This window comes from Carassius auratus, chromosome 29, assembly GCF_003368295.1.
Source record: "Carassius auratus strain Wakin chromosome 29, ASM336829v1, whole genome shotgun sequence".
Lineage (NCBI taxonomy): Eukaryota > Metazoa > Chordata > Actinopteri > Cypriniformes > Cyprinidae > Carassius > Carassius auratus.
This window is the reverse complement of record NC_039271.1, coordinates 20,532,059-20,551,310: the sequence shown is the minus strand read 5'-3', so window position 1 is coordinate 20,551,310 and position 19,252 is coordinate 20,532,059. Positions and strand designations below refer to the sequence as shown.

At 39.1% G+C, this 19,252-nt stretch overlaps 1 pseudogene; it reads left to right on the top strand.

The window, feature by feature from the left end:
* Nucleotides 1-1,727: 1,727 nt before the first annotated feature.
* On the top strand, nt 1,728-12,135 carry LOC113048345 (myosin heavy chain, fast skeletal muscle-like; annotated as a pseudogene).
* The last annotated feature ends 7,117 nt before the right edge of the window (nt 12,136-19,252 follow it).

The window sequence follows — 19,252 nt, the reverse complement described above, 5'->3', positions numbered from 1 at the left end:
TAAAATCAAGCAAAATTCTTAAGACAAAGTCAGTTAAGAACAATATATTACAATAGTATACTGCAGCAGCTAATGAATGTTAACATATAGAGTTTAGAGCAAGTCATAAACATTATTACTTTTAATTATTTGTTTATTTATTTCAAAAGTACAGTCAATTGAAAAAGCAGTTCACATACTGAGAAATCTTACAGTAATGTCATGACAGGTCAAATAAGTCTTCACCATGGCCTGGATGTGTAACCTAAACTTAATACAAACAAGAGCTCTCACTGTGCTATATTTATAATTTGTCCATATATGAACATGCTGTTTATAACTTTGAGAGTTGTTATATGACCATGAAATAAGATCCGTATGTGCAGTGATTACTGAGGTTTAATTGCCCAAGAAAAGTCTGCCAGATATATGTATATATTTATTTATTAATTTGGAGGAACTGTCACAGTCCATCTTTGGTTTTCAAAGAGGAAATAATATAAATGCTAAATGTTCAAAAACAAATAGTTATTAATATGACAGTTGCCCAGAACATAAGTCGTATATTACCATTTATCAAAAGTAAAAACTTTTAGTCATCATATTGTGCCAGTCTTGCTTTCACCTCTAAAATTAAATAGAAGTGACAGCTGACTGCTTCTTTACATCTGAACCAAGTTGCTCCTCTTTGCCAAGATTAAAATAAGATGCAACATTGAAATAAGACCTCAGTGACATCAAATTAAAGATTGTAAACAAACATACACTCAACAAGAAGGCCTACATTAAAAAGAGACAAAAAATAAGAAAAACATGGACTGTTAAACTTTTATGTCATACAAGTATATTATCCAAATGTCTATGAAATGATATCTATGATGTTCTTGCTTTAAAATTAAAACATATCAACATCATGAATTTAAGTATAGAAAGGCTGTTAAGTTGATCTAAACCATGAGAATAATTAAAATATCACATGCTCCAACAAACCAACGAAACAAAAGAAGGACAACGTGTTGCTATTTTCCACTAGGACTGAGATGCATCATCATAAACCATGTAGAATAACATTACCAAATCCAGCTGAACAGTTCAGCTGAGTCTTCAGTAAAGATACTATATAAATTACAACCTCTGATTGAGGCACAGTTGCCCATCAAAACTGGTGAGTCACTATCTATCTATCTATCTATCTATCTATCTATGTCTATCAGTCTTTCTATCTATCTATCTATCTATCTATCTATCTATCTATCTATCTATCTATCTATATGTCTGTCTATCAGTCAGTCTATCTATCTATCTATCTATCTATCTATCTATCTATCTATCTATCTATCTATCTATCTATCTATATGTATGTCTATCAGTCTGTCTATCTATCTATCTATCTATCTATCTATCTATCTATCTATCTATCTATCTATATGTCTATCAGTCTATGTATCTCTCTGTCTGTCTGTCTATCTATCTATCTATCTATCTATCTATCTATATGTCTGTCTATCAGTCTGTCTATCTATCTATCTATCTATCTATATGTATGTCTATCAGTCTATCTATCTCTGTGTCTGTCTGTCTATCTATCTAACTATCTATCTATCTATCTATCTGTCTATCTACCTATATGTCTGTCTGTCTATATATCTATTATATATATATATATATATATATATATATATATATATATATATATATGTATATATATATATATATATATATATATATATATATGTATATTACTAATTAGTATATAGTCTATAGTATATAATTGTTATTTTTCAGAATCCTGAACTTGACAGCTGAGATAAATACAAGGTAAAGAACTTCCCAACTGATGGTGACAATATGATTTGTTTGGCTGTTTGGTTTAACTGATTGGAATGTATTAGGAGAGTTAGAGTTGAAAGTAAGACAATGACAATCAAAAAGTGAATCTAATGAAGTATATCAGCATGGTGATGTCAGTTGTGCTCCACAGTGAAGTACAATCATGGGAGATGGTGAAATGGAGTGTTTCGGCCCGGCGGCCATTTACCTCCGGAAGCCAGAAAGAGAGAGACTCGAGGCTCAGACTGCTCAATTCGATGCCAAAACAGCATTCTTCGTGACAGATCCAGCTGAGATGTACTTGAAAGGTACTCTTGTTAGTATAGAGGCTGGCAAAGCTACTGTCAAAACTGACTGTGGGAAAGTAAGTATCAAATATAAAAAAATAATATTTCATATGTGACTGTGCTTGAGTCTTCAAAGCTTAAAAAAAAGTACATTACAGACTGTCACCGTAAAAGAAGATCAAATCTTCCCAAGGAATCCTCCCAAATTTGACAAAATGGAGGACATGGCCATGATGACCCACCTGAATGAGCCTTCTGTGCTGTTTAACCTCAAAGAGCGTTACGCAGCATGGATGATCTATGTAAGTAAATCATAATTTATTCCTGGAATAGGGCAGCAACATTGTAAAACTGGACGATCTCCATTTCAGACCTACTCTGGTTTGTTCTGTGCCACTGTCAATCCATACAAATGGCTCCCAGTGTACGACGCAATTGTTGTGGCTGGATACAGAGGCAAAAAGAGGATTGAAGCCCCACCTCACATCTTCTCCATCTCTGACAACGCCTACCAGTTCATGCTCACTGGTAAGTGGATTCCAGCAGTTTCAACATATAACAGTTAAAGAGACAATGAAAAATACACTTTATAATAACTAGCATGAAGTATTAGCCTATAATTCATTGTCTATAAATTGCTGTTGTGACAGAGTTCATAGAAAAGCTGAATTAACTCCAAATAGTATCTTTCCATCAAAGGTGACTGATGTTGTTTTTATCCTTAGTTAACTGAGTAGTACATTTCAAATGAATGTTCAATTAGTAAGTGTTTGATAACAACCATTATTTTGCATTATTTTGTCTTCTATATGTACTTATATGAATAAATAACTGAAATGTTAACTTTAGGATATAGCCTATTAATCTAATAACACTGTCAAAAAACAAACACTTAATAGCTTCAAGTTGATATAGAGTGGTACCTAATATATATTCTGTTAATATTTCACGGTTTAATTTCAGATCGTGAGAACCAGTCTGTCCTGATTACGTGAGTAAATATTCTTCTGCTGAATCTAAACCTGAAGCTTTTTTAGTTATAATTGTAAATCAGTAAAAGATTTATGACTAAATGATGAACTCATATAAATCTCCAGTGGAGAATCTGGAGCAGGAAAGACTGTGAACACAAAACGTGTCATTCAGTACTTTGCAACTGTTGCGATGGCTGGTCCAAAGAAGACAGACTCTGGCCCTGGAAAAATGCAGGTTAGTGAGTATCTATTCTAGACAGTGTTATTGAGGACAGTGTTTGTGATTCACCTCATGACTGCCCACTGTGCTACAATTACGTCTAGGGATCACTGGAGGACCAGATCATTGCAGCCAACCCTCTGCTGGAGGCTTATGGTAACGCCAAGACTATAAGGAACGACAACTCCTCTCGTTTTGTAAGTTGCACCTAAGAATCATCATTAATAACATCATAAATTGTCGATCACAAACAGTTGACCTTTTATCAATGATTTCAATCTAGGGTAAATTCATCAGGATTCACTTTTCGGGCACTGGTAAACTGGCCAAAGCAGATATTGAAACTTGTGAGTCAACACTGTTTTTAGCCAAATATTTTATTTGGAGTCTAAGATGTGGGTTGCTCAATTGAAAACAATGTCTTTTTTTACCACACTCTTCTTGTAAAGATCTGCTAGAAAAGTCAAGGGTAACATTCCAGCTGTCTGCTGAGAGGAGTTACCACATCTTCTACCAGCTCATGACTGGACACAAGCCAGAGCTGCTCGGTGAGAAATCTACAGGATTGTGTGTTTCAGTTATTTCTATGTTTGAGAGCACTGGAAACATTCTGCACATCAATTCTTTACAGAGGCCCTGCTCATCACCACCAACCCTTACGACTATCCGATGATCAGCCAGGGTGAAATCACTGTCAAGAGCATCGATGATGTGTAGGAGTTCATTGCCACAGATGTATGTGGACAGCTGCAATATTATTAGTAGTAGTAGTATTTGAGACTTTTTTGCAAAATTTATGAGCAAGTAAACATCAGAAAAACACAACCTTTAACTGAATACTGCATGACACAGTATAAAGTACTCCAATAAACATGATTTATTTGGTCTGTGTAAAAACAGACTGCTATTGACATTCTGGGCTTCACTGCTGATGAGAAGATCAGCATCTACAAGCTGACAGGTGCGGTGATGCATCATGGGGCCATGAAGTTCAAACAGAAGCAGAGAGAGGAGCAGGCCGAACCTGACGGCAATGAGGGTAAGATCAAATTTGAGCACAAATTAACATATAAACGGTCACTTAAATAGCAACAATAATGCATAAAACTCTGCTTCCCTAGCGGCTGATAAAATCGCCTACCTCATGGGCATCAACTCCGCTGACATGCTGAAAGCTCTGTGTTACCCCAGAGTGAAGGTCGGGAATGAGATGGTGACCAAAGGCCAGACAGTACCACAGGTGATGAATTCATCAACACATTTAACTTGTGGATACAGCGAGAAATATCTCAGACATAGTCATCGTGAGAAGTAAGGATAATAATACATTGACCTTTGAATTTGTCAGGTGAACAATGCAGTCTCTGCACTCTGCAAGTCTGTCTATGAGAAAATGTTCTTGTGGATGGTCGTCCGTATCAATGAGATGTTGAACACGACGAATCCTAGAGAGTACTACATCGGTGTGCTGGACATCGCTGGATTTGAGATCTTTGATGTGAGTATCAGTCATTAATGTCTCTGAAAGGATCAAGACATACAAGATAACAGTCAGTTGCAATAATTGCTTCTGTTGAATTATCAGTATAACAGCTTGGAGCAGCTTTGCATTAACTTCACAAATGAGAAACTGCAACAGTTCTTCAACCACACCATGTTTGTTCTGGAGCAAGAGGAGTACAAGAAAGAAGGCATTGAATGGGCATTCATTGACTTTGGTATGGACTTGGCTACCTGCATTGAGCTCATTGAGAAGGTAAGAGGATATTCAGTAAATTAAAATAACAATCTCACTGTGCCTGTGCTTGAGTGGGAATATTTCTTCAACAGCCAATGGGTATCTTCTCCATTCTTGAAGAGGAGTGCATGTTCCCAAAGGCTACAGACTCAAGCTTCAAAAACAAGCTGCATGATCAGCATCTGGGCAAATGTTCAGCTTTCGAGAAGCCCAAGCCTGGGAAAGGCAAAGCAGAGGCCCACTTCTCTCTGGTGCACTACGCCGGCACTGTGGACTACAACATTACTGGCTGGTTGGAGAAGAACAAGGATCCACTGAACGACTCTGTCGTGCAACTTTACCAAAAGTCAGCACTCAAAGTGCTGGCCTTGCTGTATGTCGCTGTGCCAGAAGGTACAAACATTTGCATTTCCTAAATTCCTTTGTGTTTGAATTATGTACAAGACACCTTCTTATACAAAAACTAAGAAAAAAGAATGAGGTCATCAGAGTGCAACAAACTATGTGATCACAGACTTTGGAGTTTTAAAAAACGAAGTTTGTCTATGCAAGAGAATAGTTAGAATCAACAAGACGCAAATAGAGATTATTGAAGGGCTTAATGGACAGCAACACATGATTAACAAAAAAAACCTCTGTCACTGATATAAAGCAGAGGGAGGTGCAAAGAAAGGAGGCAAGAAGAAGGGTGGTTCCTTCCAGACGGTGTCTGCAGTTTTTAGGGTAAACAGATTCTCTCTCTAATTGAAGTTTGTAAATTTTTCACCATTGCGATTAGATTAATCACAAACTTTCCACAGGAGAACTTGGGTAAACTGATGTCTAACCTGAGGAGCACTCACCCTCACTTTGTGCGCTGCTTGATTCCTAATGAAACCAAGACTCCAGGTAACCTTGATCCTTGAAGACTCAAATAGATCACGGTTTTGAAAAAAAAAAAAGAAAACCTGAACCTTAAGAACATTTGCATTTCAGGTCTGATGGAGAACTTCCTGGTTATCCACCAGCTCAGGTGTAATGGTGTGCTGGAGGGCATCAGAATCTGCACGAAGGGTTTCCCCAGCAGAATCCACTACGGTGACTTTAAGCAGAGGTAATGACATCTTTTTGCAACTTCTTACTTAGAGATGATGTATAACCTAATCTTCACCTCCTAACCTTCCCGTAAATGTCCTCTAGATACAAAGTATTAAATGCTGCTGTCATCCCTGAGGGACAGTTCATTGACAACAAAAAAGCTACAGAGAAACTCTTGGGCTCTATTGATATTGACCACAACCAATACAAATTTGGACACACCAAGGTGAGCTGTTCAGCAAATACACCACGTGGACAAAACTATTTCAACTCTTTCCTTCTCATTTTTTACTCTGCTACAACACAATGACATTGTAGAGAATTCTTCCTTCCAATTGCCCTGCATCAGTATGAAGAAGGCAGGCCTGAAGCTTTTGAATAGGCGTTCAAGTCTAGGCTTTGTGTCGGTCAAGCCTTATTCCACACAAGATTACACAAAACATTTTTGTACTCCACTTTGTGTACCGGACACTCTCATGCCTCCTCAAACTGTTACATCAAAAAAGAAAGGACAGAATTCTCCCAAATGTCATCAGGCCACATCTACTCTGAAAAGCACTTATTGGCTTCTTCAACCCTACAGCACTAATATATTACAAATGTTCTTGTAGGTGTTCTTTAAAGCTGGTCTGTTGGGTACTCTTGAGGAGATGAGAGATGAAAAACTATCAAGTCTGGTTACCATGACTCAGGCTTTGGCCCGAGGATATGTCATGAGGAAGGAGTATGTCAAAATGACGGAGAGGAGGTACTTACAATAATGTCTGAAACACAACTGTTTAGTTGCACAGTGTGATAAAGGCTGGTTTACTGATTACAATTTTCACAGGGAGGCAATTTATTCCATCCAATACAACATCCGCTCATTCATGAATGTCAAACATTGGCCATGGATGAAGGTGTACTTCAAGATCAAGCCTCTTCTGAAGAGTGCAGAGAGTGAAAAAGAAATGGCATCAATGAAAGAGAACTTTGATAAAATGAAAGAAGATTTAACAAAGGCATTAGCTAAAAAGAAGGAGCTTGAGGAGAAAATGGTGTCACTTGTTCAGGAGAAAAACGATCTTTTACTGCAAGTAACTTCTGTGAGTATTTCACCTACATTTATGAACATAAGTAGGGATGCACCGATATGAACATTTTGGCCGATACCCATAACCGATTAATCTTTAAATATGAAAGCCAAGAACTGACATGAACAGAGATATTGTCAAAATCATTAAATATTATCATGATTAAAAGTACTTGGCATTTCCAATTAATGTAGGCCTGTTATTTTCTGTCTAGTAATATTATGTTACTTTTATTATTAAATTAATATTAGAATTAATTTGCTTCACAAAAATTTCATAGTGGATCACTGCATAACTGACACGCTGTGACGCTGTGATAAAAGAAAATGGCTATAAGCATAGGCTACTCTTCACTGAAAATGTTTTAATAATGTCTTTTAAAACAGGTTTATTATAGCCTACAAGTCATAGCCCTACAGCCTGAATAAAATTGTTACACCTCAGTAATACTTTATTAATGAAGCAAAAGAGCAGCTTTATTTTATGCACCGACTTTCAAAAACAACCTGTTCAACAAAAAATAAGTTTCTTTTCATTGTTTTCACTCTGTTCGGGCCCCAAGAGAAACATTAAAGAAATAAATTAAAACAGTTATATATACCACATATTAGAATATTTGTCTCTCTTCATCTCTGAGAGAATACGCACTGTTAATACGTCATCAGATGCCGAAAATGTGAACAGATTTTACTTTAACTATCATGGTGAAAGACGTTCACCAGCATAGGTTTGACTTGCACAAAGTTTGCACGTTGCTTGTATGATATCCTGTGGCTCGCCTTCATGGTTTAAAACAGAAGTAGCCTATTTCCAATACTGCAATACACCTGCGCTACAGCTCGAATAGTCAGATGTGTCGTGGACACACTCTGAACGTCCTGAAACACGGCAAATAAACCCAAATAATTCACAACTTTCTTTATTACGGTAATATTCTCTTTATATTATTGTGTTTATGAGATTCCCAATTATAGTTATTAATGTTGTGCATTATTGTTCAAGCTGCGTGTGCTGAAGCTGAGGAGCTGAATAAACACCAGTAAATTGAAGTGCTGCCATCTTATTAAACACATGGAACGCATTAAATATTCAGATATTTATACAACATAAATATAATATTACAACATGTATATATATATTTATATGCATAATCTGATTTATATGCATAAAATAAACACAATACTACAATGTACAATTGCACAGAAGACTGTTAATTCACAAGCGAACTTAACTGTGCTAGTCACGTGTGTATCCGTTGTGAATGTGCTCTTCCCTTAACAATGCACTAAAATCCAGGCGGACAAAGATTGTGTTACATTATTTTACAGTAGCTAATGATCTCAATATAATATTATAGACTTGCCATGCACATACTGCAGTTCACTGTATTTTCTATTTCGCAATTAAAAACCATCATGGTGAACAGTGCACATCTGGAGTGTCTCTGCAGGAAATAATGCATTATTTATCAGCTCTAAGATAACGGTCAAATTCTCTTACCGGTCCGATAAAAATAACAGAAAAATTCAAATTTATCAGCCAATACCGATATGGTGGATGATATATTGTGAATCCCTAAGCATGAGTCATTAACTATATCCATTCCAATGAACAGGAATCTGAAAACCTCAATGATGCTGAGGAGAGATGTGAAGGGCTCATCAAAAGCAAGATCCAACTTGAGGGCAAACTCAAAGAGACAACAGAGAGACTAGAGGATGAGGAGGAAATCAATGCCGAACTGACTGCCAAGAAGAGGAAACTGGAGGATGAATGCTCTGAGCTGAAAAAAGACATTGATGACCTGGAGCTCACCTTGGCAAAAGTGGAGAAGGAGAAACATGCAACAGAGAATAAAGTCAGTATATATATACATTCTACAATATGCTCAACCAATCGTAGTTTTCCTCCTTGGAACCAAACTCTTCATATAAACTGCCGGTTATGATTCAGGCTCTTGGTAATGAAACCAGTAATTAATGTTTCTATTTAGGTCAAAAACCTGACAGAGGAGATGGCCTCTCAAGACGAGAGCATCGCCAAGCTGACCAAAGAGAAGAAAGCCCTCCAAGAGGCACACCAGCAGACTCTTGATGACCTTCAGGCAGAGGAAGACAAAGTCAACACTCTGACTAAAGCTAAGACAAAGCTTGAGCAGCAAGTGGACGATGTAAGATGTTTGGCATAGGAATAAGACCATGAATCAATGAGAACTCAAATTTATTGCTCTATATCAGATGTTAATGTTTCAGTTTCTGTAACAATAGCTTGAGGGCTCATTGGAGCAAGAGAAGAAGCTTCGTATGGACCTTGAGAGAGTCAAGAGGAAGCTTGAGGGTGATCTGAAACTGGCCCAAGAGTCCATAATGGACCTGGAGAATGAAAAACAGCAATCAGATGAGAAGATCAAAAAGTGAGTGGCCATCAGATTTTGAACTTTACACAATTACACATTTTAAATTAAATAAGTAATTGGCACATTTTACAAGACACTACTTTCAAAACAGGAAGGATTTTGAGATAAGTCAGTTTCTCAGCAAGATTGAGGATGAACAGTCTTTGGGAGCACAGCTTCAGAAGAAGATCAAAGAACTTCAGGTAACACTAGCTCTAATCTTTCTGATGTGAAATGGTCAAGTAGATACATATCTGGAAAAATCCATATTACAGATATCAGTAAAGAAGACTTTTTTTTTTATTTAGGCCCGTATCGAGGAGCTGGAAGAGGAAATTGAGGCAGAGCGATCTGCTCGTGCCAAAGTGGAGAAGCAGAGAGCCGATCTTTCTAGGGAACTTGAAGAGATCAGCGAGAGGCTTGAGGAAGCTGGTGGTGCCACTGCTGCTCAGATTGAGATGAACAAGAAGCGTGAAGCCGAATTCCAGAAGATGCGTCGTGATCTGGAGGAGTCCACCTTGCAGCATGAAGCTACAGCTGCAGCCCTCCGAAAGAAGCAGGCAGACAGTGTGGCTGAACTCGGAGAACAGATCGACAACCTCCAGCGGGTCAAGCAGAAGCTGGAGAAGGAAAAGAGTGAATACAAGATGGAGATTGATGATTTGTCAAGCAACATGGAGGCTGTGGCTAAAGCAAAGGTAATGTCACTAGATGATCATTAATAAGTACAAAATCATCTTTACAAACATATTCATATAATCTCTAATCTCTTTAGGGTAATTTAGAGAAGATGTGCCGCACCCTTGAAGACCAGCTGAGTGAAATCAAGGCCAAAAATGATGAAAATAGTCGGCAGTTGAATGACATGAGTGCACAACGAGCAAGACTTCAGACTGAAAATGGTAAGAGACTAAGCTACATTTAAAAAATCTTAAAACAAAATTGAGTTAAAATATTCTGTTATTATATTTCATGCTAATATTTGTAACTTGTTTCTAAGGTGAATTTAGCCGTCAGCTGGAAGAGAAAGAAGCACTTGTTTCACAGTTAACTAGAGGAAAACAGGCTTTTACTCAGCAAATTGAAGATCTCAAAAGACATGTTGAGGAAGAAGTCAAGGTAAAGTTGCAAATAGTAGTGTTTTGATAATCAAATTATTTGTAATGTTTTTTTTTTTTTTTTTAAATCCAAGCCATCGTGTAGATAGTAAAGTGTTTAATATCCCAAAGTGTGCCGCCCATAGGCCAAGAACGCTCTGGCCCATGCAGTTCAGTCTGCCCGCCATGACTGTGATTTGCTCAGAGAGCAGTATGAGGAGGAGCAGGAGGCCAAAGCTGAACTCCAGCGGGGAATGTCTAAAGCCAACAGTGAGGTGGCCCAGTGGAGAGCCAAATATGAGACTGATGCCATCCAACGCACTGAAGAGCTTGAGGAATCCAAGTAAGTACAGCAAAGAAAAAAGTCTTGAGTACCCTACATTTAATTTCACAAATATTAGTAAGGTTTCATCATCTAACACCACTTTCTTCAGGAAAAAGCTGGCACAGCGTCTGCAGGATGCTGAAGAATCCATTGAGGCAGTGAACTCCAAGTGTGCCTCTCTGGAAAAGACCAAACAGAGACTGCAGAGTGAAGTAGAGGACCTCATGATTGATGGGGAGAGGGCAAACGCACTGGCTGCCAACCTTGACAAGAAGCAGAGAAACTGTCAAAGACCTGCAGCACCGTCTGGATGAGGCTGAGAGTCTGGCCATGAAGGGTGGAAAGAAGCAGCTCCAGAAACTGGAGTCCAGGGTAAATCACTGGCTAAATACAGTCTTAGGGTGTACTCATAGTAGGAACGGGTGTCTTCTAATGAGCCAGAGTGCGATTATACAATGATTATGGAATCAGATGACACTGATGGAGTAATTTGCAGCTATACTCACAAAGTATTAATAATGTTTATCAACAAGGTGAAAACCAGACCTGATATGGATCTATATTATTCAATATTCAAATTAACTAAAAACTGCTACTTTTCAAGTAGTAATATATGTTTTTTGTATAAAATATGATAATAGTGCACACACAGTTAGTAGCTGTCCCATGCTCCAGTGCAGTTAGCAACCACACTACATACATTGGTATAACACCAGAGCCCAACTGAACCATGCTCTGGCTCACCTCTTCAAGTGAGGTACAGAGTGATCACACTAGTCAAAAGAAATTAAGTTTGGGGGTGCTCGGGAATGGTTCAGATCGCCTAGTGTGAGTAACCCTTAGATGAACTGGCCATGGCAGAGATTTCACAGTTATAACAATAACTATCTACTGAAGGTGCATGAGTTGGAGGCTGAAGTTGAAGCTGAACAGAGACGTGGTGCAGACGCTGTGAAAGGAGTGCGCAAATATGAAAGGAGAGTGAAGGAGCTCACCTACCAGGTAAAACTACACAATAATTAAACATTTAACATCTTTCATGATTATATACATAGTTTAAACAAGACCATGAACAATTTTACACCCAAAGACTGAGGAAGACAAGAAGAATGTGGCTCGGCTGCAGGATCTGGTAGACAAGCTACAGCTGAAAGTGAAGGCCTATAAACGCCAAGCTGAAGAAGCTGTAAGTCTAATGTAAAATGTCTTGAGTGTGTAGCTTTGACATTTTCTATTCAATACACTCATTGACATGAGTGCAATGCTCTGAAAGGGTTGGATATCTTGTGTAATCCTAACAGGAGGAGCAGGCCAACACTCACCTGTCCAGGTACAGGAAGGTGCAGAATGAGCTGGAGGAGTCTCATGAGCGCGCGGACATCGCCGAGTCCCAGGTCAACAAGCTGAGAACCAAGAGCCGTGAAGCTGGAAAGGTAAAAACAGATGATGATTATACAGAGAACAGTTACTTTTTATACATAAAATCTAAGAAATGTTTTAAACAAAATATTTTCAATTAATTCTATTAATTTATTCATTGTTTGCTTTTTTTAAGACTAAAGCTGAAGAATGAAGACAAGAAACTACACATACAAGCAAGCATATGACTGACTTGTGCTGAGTTCTTCTGTGTCCATTAAATGGCAGAGTTTGACTTTGTTCTTCATTATTTTTCCACTTTCAAACTTCATTACATACTCAATCACTTTTTTAAAAGACAACTCATGAGGCATGATATGACAAAGAACTCAAATGCAGAGTACTGAAACTGGGATAGTGACTTAAGAACCCAAAAATGAAAAGCTAAAAAACTAAACCGGAAACAGCCAGAACTTCATAACAAAAATGTGAACCTATCCTTGTATGAGACTTTGGATGAAAGTGTTTGTTAAGTGCATAAGTGTAAATGTGTTGGGATTACCCAAAAGTCACTGGCAAATAAGACCACAAAATACTCAAGGAGACCAAATAAAATGGGTATATTAATGTACTGTAAAAAAGGCATTACATGAAACCATGACAACAAAGGAAATACCAAAATACAAAGGGAAGGGGAAACATGAACACAAAACAGCCAGCCATATCACCCTGTAGCCCAAGACTGGTTTCCCACTGGGAAAAATAGGATGCTGCTGGAAGAGGAGTTAGTGAGGACAACAGGGGGCGCTCTCCCTGTGGTCTGTGTGGGTCCTAACACCTCAGTATAGTGACGGAGACACTATACCATTAAAAGCACCTTTCTTTGGATGAGATGTTAAACCAAAAGCCGTGACTCTCTGTGGTCATTCAAAATCCCATGGCACTTTTCATAAAGAGTAGGGGTGTAACCCCGGTGTCCGGGTCAAATTTTCTCCATTGGCCCTTGTCAGTCATGGTCTCCTAATTATCCCATCCACAAAATTGGCTCTATCTCTCTCTCGTCTCCACCTGTAGCTGGTGTGTGGTGAGCGCACTGGCGCCAATGTACTGTGGCTGCCATCGCATCATCCAGGTGGATGCTGCACACTGGTGGTGTTTGAGGTGAAGACCCCCTCAGATGATTGTAAAGCACTTTGGGTGCACAGCAATACACAGTAAAGCACTACATAATTGCCCCTTTCATTCATAACAAAAGTTAAAAATAAATTTGTTTTCAAAATGATGCATTCCAAAGCATACCAAAATGTATGAACGTTACATGCAGAGCCATTGAGAAAGTTACAACAAGTTTTGTTCTTCCTGCCATGCCTGCCAAGTGCTTCACGAAGCTCTCAATAGTTCCAAACAACTCCTGGCTGGCTATATGTTTGAATGTGTTTAATCGGGACAGACAGCAGTTTCACTATATTTGCAGCAATTTCTCGTACTTATGTGGATTGATAACTATACTGACTTCACTTTACAAAACTATTTTATTCTTTGGAGTTCTTTGGAGAATAAATACAGCATTGCAAAGTTCTCATAACCCTTTGCAGCCATGTGACCAAACTTAGCCATGTGTCAACACCTTACCTGTAACTTTTAATCAATTAAACAATTTTACTGTATATTCATTCAGTTCTATTTAGTTATTGTTTCGAAAAGATTTTTGCAACTAAATGATACATGAATGACCAAATAACATATAACATTTTCTAATTGGTTTATCATTTATATTATTATGTAGCGTTTAGGGTAAAAATGGACAAAAACTTTTTTAAATTCCAGTGCAAATAGAAAAATAATATTCATATGTGATGCCATGGTTCAACCACTAGACGTCCATTTAATAAATATAGTCTACATGTATTTAACACTAGTTTAGTTGCTCAAAAGAGTTTGTCCGGTCATAATTGCTTATTTATTTTTTAAGGTTTGTGCATAGACAATATTAAACACTTGATTTTCTTTAATATTTTTTATATATTAAATGAACAAGGTTAATTACTTACTTCCCAGTGATAATATTCACATTACTATACAATGTAATATAATTCTACAAAAGGCAAGCATATTCGGAATTGAACCAAAAAAAAAAAGGTTTAAAATAATGTTTGAAAACAAAACACAAGGCAACCAATTGCATTCAACGAAACAATGTATCGTATCAATTAAACTTATTGAACCTCCTACAAGGAGAGAAAATTTGCAGAATGGCAAAAAACGAAAAAATATGACAACTAGCATCTAATTATGGTGTTTCTCATATCATCTAACTGCAATCATAATATAACTGTCTGTTATCTAATAATAAACGTTAAGTATAACATGCATCATAAAATGCTGCAACTGGTCAGATTTCCTAACTGACTGAGTGTGTCTGCCTCCTGAACAATGTTAGGTAGTTTACTCAAGAGTTTGGGCGCTAAATGGAGTTAATTGGTATTAACTAAAGTTCGGGGCTGGGGCACGCCCAAACAATCACCTGACTTCTAAGGAAATCCATATATACTGGGCCACGTCACACCGCACTGCTAGTCTCGTTCTCTCGAAGGACAGGTGTACTTGCCTGGTCTGAACGGCTCGCTGTTTGATTCAATGTCACTGACGACACTCGACGATCACGGGTCACCTTCAACACGTACTTAAATCCAAGGTACCCAATTCAATCGTGCAGATGACAAACAGTTATTTAAACTATATTTAGTTTCAATAAAACTTCTGTCATGACAAACTTTGAGCCCTCAGCACTTCCGGCAACTCCACTCTCCATCACACGTGACGGTCACAGGAATTCTCCTCCACAGCATAAAACCACAGCGCCCCCTAGCGGCAGGCAAGATGTAATTCCACCTGCACTCATTCAACCTGATCTCTCTTCTCTATGCTCACATTTCGTTCACAAAACTCCACTCACAAACATCCTTTCATCAGTAATATGGCTCACAGCCCAAAGACACGCAGGCTGGTCAAATTGAACAGTCTAAATTGTTCCCCCCTTGACTCGTATGTATTAAAGACTTGTGCACGAGCTACAACAGCATCGCCACCAGCGCCTCAGGTGAAAAGCGACCTATTGAGCATTGCTATAGTGTTTGCTCAAACATACCAGTCTCCTTCAACCTTCAATTATATTCCCAAACCTCTTTCTGTTCTCCCCCTCCCTCCCTACTTCTTGCAACACACCCCACTCACAAACATCCTTTCATCCCATCATCCCTCCTTCCACCCTTCCTCTCTCCCTACCTTCCCCTACCTCCTCCCCCTCCTATATCCTCTCATCCCAACATCCCTTCTTCCACCCTTCCTCTCCCTACCTTCCCCTACCTCCTCCCCCTCCTATATCCTCTCATCCCGACATCCCTTCTTCCACCCTTCCTCTCTCCCTACCTTCCCCTACCTCCTCCCCCCTCCTATATCCTCTCATCCTCAACCCCCCCCCCACTCAAAGACATCCTTTCATCCCATCATCTTTTTTTCCACCCTTCCTTCAGCCACTGTTAGGGCTCATTCACACCTGCGACTTCCGTGACAGAGCCACGCGAGAAACTCCTGCCCTCATAACACCAGCAGACTGACTTGCAAAGCACCTCCACAGTTCTATCAAGAACCTGAAATGGTCGACTGATCAACAGCAGAAGAGACTGAATCAAATCAACTTATCTTCTCTCAATGACACTCTCATTCCAACCATTAACTATATCACAACCACAGAATACCCATTCACTTAGCAAGCCACGGAACTGGCCGACCAAAGCCAATACCACTAAATGCCAAGTCTTGCCTATCCATCATAGACTTCGGCAGTAATATGGTGGCTGCCGGGTCGATTCTGAACAGCATCCAGAATTCAGTTCCTACAATCCACAGTCGAGCAGTCGCCACAGCATTATGAAACGTATCCCATAATTATAACAGCCATCCTTGGGGTTTGAATAGCCTGAATCTGCTCAGACTATGCAGTAGAAATTGAAACCATAAACAAGGGATGACTATGTTTGGCAGTTATGCAATTCATGCATAGGCCACTAATCTACTCAACAACAATTCCTCCTCCAAGCAATCCTATACCATGACTCCTTAATCTCATAAACCGGCTCTTCGTCTCGTTTCCCATTTCAGAAGTTAGACTTGGTTCTGGAATAAATGCATCTCTCGCTGGTCACACCACAGACCAAACACCAAATAGGCTTTCCAAGAAGCCATTCGTAATTGCCTTGCTCCAAGCATGATCTCCACGATACCACTCCACCTGGAACTGTCTCAAAGCTTCCTTTTCCATCAACCGACCCACCGTCCATCTACAACTTAATATCTTACAGTCATTCCTTCTTCAGATCCCCACATGCATTTAAACCTACTTGGGGGATCATCTATTCCTTTGAATAACCACTGTCTGTGATCTCATTCTCACACATTCTTACTTCTAAAGGCTTACGAAAACAAGAACCTGCGTTAACCAGTTAACGCCTGAACTAATCAGCCTCTGCGTCCTCTCTGTATGATCGGGCATTCCGAGCTCACACTTGACTCAGCTCTTCCCATCTTTTGTGGGTCCTCATTGTCTGGCCTAAATATACGCTAGAGATGATACCCCCACCCTTAGTCTCTCTGAGCCCTCAATTCAAGACGCCCTGATCAACCTGACCTTCATCCCATTCCCTCGACCCCTTCATCCTCTTTCTACTCTTCCCCAGTTCCTTAGTTTGTTTGTGGCGTGGTCCTAGCTTTTGAAATGGAGTTAATTGGTATTAACTAAAGTTCGGGGCTGGGGCACGCCCAAACAATCACCTGACTTCTAAGAACATCCATATATACCGGGCCACGTCACACTGCACTGCTAGTCTCGTTCTCTCGAACCCACCCTTCCCTCAAATACAAATGAGAACAATAGAAGCAGTCAAGTCAACAAGAGAACAACAACAGTATACAAGTGCCATGACAAGTCTCAGTTAGTCTAGTACAGAACTCATAGCCTGTTTTTTATTTTTAAATAAATGAAAAGACAAGAAAAGAAGGAAAAGTTCTAGTATTAGCTGGTTAAGTGCTGACGAAAAAGATGAGTCTTTAGATGTATCTTGAAAATGAGTAAAAACTCAGCTGTACGAATTGAGATTGGGAGGTCATTCCACCAGCTGGGCACAGTCCAGGAAAAGGTCCATGAGAGTGATTTTGAACTTTTTTGGGATGGCACCACAAGGTGTCGTTCACTTGCAGAGCGAAAACTTCTGGAGGGCACATAAGATTTAACCAGTGAGTTTAGGTATATTGGTGCCGTGCCAGTGGTCGTCTTGTAGGCAAGCATTAGTACCTTGAATTTGATACAAGCGGCTACTGGTAGCCAGTTTAACCTGATGAGGAGAGGAGTAACGTGAGCTATTTTTTGGCTCATTGAAGACAGTCCTTGCTGCTGCATTCTGGATCAATTGCAGAGGCTTGACAGTACATGCAGGAACAGCCAGGAGAGCATTAAAATAGTCCAGTCTGGAGAGAACAAGAGCTTGGACAAGAAGTTGGGTGGCTTGCTCTGACAGAAAGGGTCTAATCTTCCTAATGTTGTATAAGGCAAATCTGCAGGATTCTTTGTAGCATCTTTGATCCATCAGGATTCTGGCTGTCCTTGAAGGAGTAATGGTTGACGAACCCAGCTGTATAGAGAAGTTGTGATGAAGCAATGGGTTAGCTGGAATCACCAGGAGTTCTTTCTTCGTAAGCTGAAGGTGATGGTCATTCATCCAGCTAGAAATGTCACTCAGACAGGCTGAAATGCTTGCAGCTACCATTGGGTCATCTGGTTGGAATGAGAAGTAGAGTTGGGTGTCATCAGCGTAGCAGTGATAAGAAAAGCCATGCTTCTGAATGACAGATCCTAATGACGTCATGTAGATGGAGAAGAGAAGTGGTCCAAGTACTTAGCCTTGAGGAACCCCAGTAGCAAGGTGTTGTGACTTAGAAACATCACCCCTCCAAGACACACTGAAGGATCTGTCAGAGAGGTAGGACTTAACCCAAAGGAGTGCTGTTCCAGAGATGCCCATCTTTCTAACCGAGAGCAGAGCAGTCTCAGTTGAGTGGCCACTTTTGAAGACAGATTGGTTGCTGTCCAGGAGGTTGTTCTGTACAAGGAACATAGAAAGCTGGTTAAATACAGCTTGCTCAAGTGTCTTTGCAAAGGAAGAAGGGATACCGGTCTGTAGTTTTCAAGAAGCGCTGGATTTAGAGATGGTTTCTTGAGCAGTGGGCTTACCCGAGCCTGCTTAAATGCTGAGGGAATAAGCAATTATGACCGGCCAAACTCTTTTGAGCAATTAGACTACTGCTAAATACATGTAGACTATATTTATTAAATGGCCATATGGGCATCTAGTGGTTGAACCATGGCATCACATATGAATATTATTTTTCTCTTTGCACTGGAATTTAAAAATGTTTTTGTCAATTTTTACCCTAAATGCTACATAATAATATAAATGATAAACCAATTAGAGAATGTTATATTTTATTTGGTCATTCAAGGGTGCACATATCATTTAGTTGCAAAAATCTTTTCGAAACAATAACTAAATAGAACTGAATGAAAATATAGTAAAATTATTTAATTGATTAAAAGTTACAGGTAAGGTGTTTGGTCACATATAACTGCAAAGGGTTATGAGAACTTAGCAATGCTGTATTTTTATAACTCGAAAGAATAAAATAGTTTTGTAAAGTGAAGTCAGTGTAGTTATCAATGCACATAAGTACGAGAAATTGCTGCAAATATAGTGAAACTTCTGTCTGTCCCGAATAAACACATTCAAACATATAGCCAGCACAGAGTTGTTTGGAACTATTGAGAGCTTCATGAACCACTTGGCAG